Here is a 5,171-nt window from a genome sequence, read left to right as displayed (position 1 = left end):
GGGGGATGGGGAAGAGGAGTGGGGAGGGGTTAACCAAACTAAAGATGTATGAAAAATACATGTGGAAACTTACTATTCTGTAAGCTGTTCTTTTAAAAAAAGCACGAAAGAAATTAATGGAAGTACCTTGCATGGGTGGCTAATGCTGCTCCCAGAAGCCATAGGTTATTAAACAAAAATCCCAATGCCAGGTGTGAGGTTATCTCCTTTGAGTTCTTGGTCAGGGAGGCCCCAGAGGCCTCCCCAAACAATACAAGCTCTTGCCATTCCTCTTGGTTGCCAACAGAAGTAAAAGGTAAGACCATATTGCTGAAGATATTATACATCTTGATTACAGGACATAGAGCAATCAAACTAGAATCGACCTAAAAACTTTCTTCTTGTTGACTAGCATTCATAGTGCCAAAAGGAGCCATGTAGATTACTGGAGAGGAAATGACATAAAGAGTCTTACTCAGATGTGTACCCCTGTGAGCTACGATACCAACCTGCAGGCAAGATGTGCCCTAATGCAATAGTGTCACAACTTTTATGGCGTTAATAATCAAACACTTTCTGCTTAGATCAGAGGTCTGCTCCACAAGAAGGAATTCATGCTTGGTAAACCTAGTCAAACACTCATGGCCCCAGAGGTGATAGGCCCTAGTATGGTAGGTGTTGGGGAATATTATTTTAAGGTGTGTTACATTTGTTTATGCTGTATTTGTTTAAATCTGTGAAGCTGTGTTACCGTGCCTGTCTAAAACACCTGATGGTCTAATAAAGAGCTGAACGGCCAATAGTGAGGCAGGAGAAAGGACAGGCAGGGCTGGCAGGCAGAGAGAATTAATAGGAGAAATCTAAAGAAAAAAACAAAAAAGTAGTAGCCAGAGAAGGAGGGGGAATTGAGGGGCCAGCCACCAAGCTACACAACAAGCCACAGAGTAAGAAATAATGAAAGGTACACAGAAACAGTTAAAGATAAAAGCCCAAAGACAAAAGATAGATGGGATAATTTAAGTTGGTTAGAAATAAGCCAAGCTAAGGCCGGACATTTATAATTAAGAATAAGCCCCCATGTGTGATTTATTTGGGAGCCAGGTGGCAGCCCCCCCAAAAGAGCAAAAACAACAATAGGCAGGGTCCCTTGAGAACCCTGGGAAACAAAAACAGACAAGCAGGCCAAGCAATGTCCTTGAATGAATATCAGCTTCACCACATCCCTCCCACACAGCTCTTTACTCACTAAACCTTCCTGGGAGGCCTTGGGAAAGGAGAAGAAACAGAGCTGTGGTTTAGTCCCTGCCAAAATGCTTATGTGGAACCTTGCTACATTCCCTGAGCAACCCTCCATTGCTCAACATACGATGGAGGTGTGGGTAGGGGGTTCCAGCAAGGGTCTCCAGGGTTCTTGGTTCTTTCAAACAAATGTTTGGCTGAGTTTGCTAGCATAATTCAAAGCTATTTTCCTGAGGAAACCTCCATTTTTTGAGGGTGTTTTTTTTTTTTAATCAGAATCCCATAACACTAAGGGGGAACGCACTACTGTTATTAACCTGTGATCAAACTGCCTTCTAAGTGTTTGTTTAGAGCAGTAGACTGATGCTGCTCTCAGCCTTTGTCAGAGCAGCTTTCTTTTTGCAGTGATTAATGCAGAAATTCACAGGCCAGTGCTAACAAAAAAGTGGCTGTTGAGTATTCAGCCCTAAGTGAGACATCTATATAATCTCCCACCCCCAGTCTTCTGCTCATGGAATGACCAATGCACTCATAAGCTCACAGTAGCTGTGATTACTTGCACAAGATGGGGCCCTTTCAGCATTTCATTGAGGACAGGGAAAGAGCTCATGAGGCCCTACCTTACTTTGAGGAGTATTGACAATTAATGGGTGCTGTGGTAAGGGACATAATTTGTTATTTTCCAGTGGTGTAGTTACAGGTAAGAACATAGTCCTTTTTGTTGATTGGGATCCCTCAAATTAGGTCCCATTGGCACTTTAAATAAACTAACACTGTTGGGGGGCTGTTCTGTGCATTGCAAGATGGTTGTCAGCCTCCATGATCATTACCCACTTGATGCCAGAGACACTCTATGCTTCCCCTGAACTCTTGGCTATGGGTTTGTCAAATATAGTCTCTATTATGTTAAGGTATGCTTCTTCCCCTCTCTCTCTCTCTCTCTCTCTCTCTCTCTCTCTCTCTCTCTCAGACATTTATCATGAAGGCATGTTGAATTTTGTCAAAGGATTTTTCTGCATCTATTGAGATGGTCATGTGATTTGTCTTTAAGTCCATTCATGTGTTTTATCACAGTTGTTCACTTCATATGTTGCCCCATTCTGGCATCTCTTGAATAAAGCCAACTTGGTTGTGGTAGATGATCCTTTCTATGAATGTATTCATTCAGTTTTCAAATATTTTACTGAGAGTTTTGAACTCATCAAAATGGAGAGATTGCTTAATTGTGGGGTGCATCTATAACACAGCTCGTATACCCAAGGCTCAGATAACATTGAGGGAGAGGGGATCGGAAAGACTGAAAACGCCAGAGGACTGGGAAGTCTGCTGTGAGACTGTGTCTACTAGGAATGACCCATGACACCACAACAATATGGCTGCCTAAACAAGACCAGAACAATGATGATACCAATAGCCATGCTAACATGGAAGGGACCCTACCTCTAGACAACTACAGGCAAATAACTAGTAAGACAAAGAAAATTAGTCTTCCCCAGGGATAGGCCCTCTAATGGTTATATAATACTCAGTGGTCAGCCTTGAAATCACTACTTACACAGAACATTAAATGGGCTCAACATACTATATTTATATATTTTATGCATATATGTATATATAATCATATGTACATATAATAATAATGAAATGAAGTCATGAATTTGAGAGGGTAAGGTGGGGCATAGGTGGGGCTGGAGGAAGGAAAGAGGGAAAAGAATGTAACTATATTTTAGTTAAATTTTTTTTAATTATTACGAAAAAACTTGGCACCCAGTCACACAATAATGAATTCATTTCAAGGCTGAAGACAGTTGTGACTTACAGGGAAAGTTCTTCACACATGCTACTTCTTGGGTAAGCATTTCTTTGTTGATGGACTGGACGATCACTTTGGGAATGCCACTTAAAAATTAATCAGTGTCTCAAGACGTGTATATGGAACTATTCAGTGGCTCTTCACCTTAACACTATTCATGTGGTTTTCAGTGGTGGCGATGGAACCCAGAGCCTCTCATGCATACCAGGCAAGAGGTCTACCACTGAGTCACATTTCCAGATCCATTATGGGTCCACTATTTTTGCATTTAAGTTACCCTCTCTTTAGTTTTCATCAATGGAAATGATATTGTGATAACTACTTTCTTGCTTTTCTGATACAGAAATCTCATGTATCCTAGGCTGGCCTCAAACTCCTTATGTGGCCAAAGATCTTGAATTTGTGTTTTCCTTGCCTCTACTCCCACACTAGATCACAGAGATACACGAGCATGCTCAGTTCATGTGATAATGGCTGGTGACTTGCTCTCAGGGCTTCTGCAGGCTAGGTTACATTCCCAGCCCATACTTTTGGAGAAAGTTTGCTTTGGAAGGAATATGATTTGTGATGGTTTGAATGAGACATGTACCCCACCGTCTTGGGGGTCTGAACACTTGGCCCCCAGTTGGTGTGGTATTTGGGGAGGCTTAGGAGGTGCACCCTTGCTGGATGAAGTACGTCACTGGGGGCGGGCTTTATGAGTAAAAAGTAAAGCTGCTTTCTTGGAGTTCCCTCTCTGTGCTTGGCAATTCTGGTAAAGAATGTGAGCTCCCCTTGGAGTCACTGTGCCTGCTGCCTGGGGTCATGTCTCTCCTCTGTCATCTCTTATCCCTGTGAAACCCTCCACCAAAATAAACTCACTTTCTTGCTTAAGTTACCTTTGGTCACAGAATTTTCTCATTGTAACAGAAAAGTAACAATCAGTAATCTAATCCCTAATTTTTTTAATCTACCGCAATTCACTCTTTAAAAAAAAAAAAGCTAATGTAGGGCTGGAGAGATGGCTCAGAGGTTAAGAGCACTGGCTGCTCTTCCAGAGGTCCTGAGTTCAATTCCCAGCAACCATATGGTGGCTCACAACCATCTGTATGTAATGAGATCTGGCACCCTCTTCTGTATAGACAATAAATAAATAAATAAATAAATAAATCTTTAAAAAAAAAAAAAAAAGGCTAATGTAGGGTCAGTGAGATGGCTCAGTGGGTAAGGGCACTTGGATCCCCTAGAACCCATACGGTGGAAGGAAAATATTTTCCCGCAAGTTGTCCTCGCACCTGAGGGGTGGGGGGAAGGAGAGAGGAGAGAGGAGAGAGGGAGAGAGGAGAGAAGAGAGAGGGAGAGGGCGAGGGAGAGGGAGAGCGCCTGAGACTGTTACCGTCTACAGTCTACCTCCTAAGAGTTTGGAGACCACAGGCTCCCTTCCGCTCACTCCAGGGTTTCAACTACCCGCTAACATCCACCTTCTGTCTTCAGTTTCTGCTCTCGTTTCGCTAGGCACCAAACCCGTCTCAACTCAGTTCTCGGGTAGCCGACTCTGCCCGGGGCTTCCTTCTCCTTCTGGAACAAGCCGCTTGCAGCTCCTAGCGCGCACGGTTCTTCCAGCCTCCTCCGGCCGGAGGGATGTTCACTCGCATCCTCTGCACCCTCTCCTACCTCGGGCTCCGGAACCTATAGTCTCTCCAAAAGCCATCTGGAAACGGGCTCTGAGTGGCGAACTAGGAAGAGGACAGCGGCTTACAACAGGTGTGAGCCAGCGAGTGCTGGTTTTTCCTGGAAGTTTCAGACGTTTCATTAGGAACGTTCGCTCTGCACAAAACGGCGTAAAGGCGACGCGCTCAAATCCTCATATGCGCGGTCGCTCCCACTCTTAGCCACGAAAATGAGCGGGATCTTGGTTGTTGTTTGGTTTTTTAATAACGTAAATCCTAGAGGAAAGCAAATGTGAGACCTCGTGCGAGGGCTCGCCTCCCCAAACATTGGCTCTCCGTGTCCCGCTCTGCTTTTTATGGCCTTAAAGCGGGCTGCTCCAAGTGCGTGATTCACAAGCCAGCGGTGGGACCGGCGATATGTCTTTCCCACTTTAAGAAGCGGCGCGAGGCGGCAACTCACGGAACAGAGGCTATTCTCGCGAGAGCCGGCG

The sequence above is a fragment of the Onychomys torridus genome, chromosome 17, assembly GCF_903995425.1.
Source record: "Onychomys torridus chromosome 17, mOncTor1.1, whole genome shotgun sequence".
In the NCBI taxonomy this organism is placed as follows: Eukaryota; Metazoa; Chordata; class Mammalia; order Rodentia; family Cricetidae; genus Onychomys; species Onychomys torridus.
The sequence above is the reverse complement of the archived record's forward strand: the minus strand, read 5'-3'. Positions refer to the sequence as shown.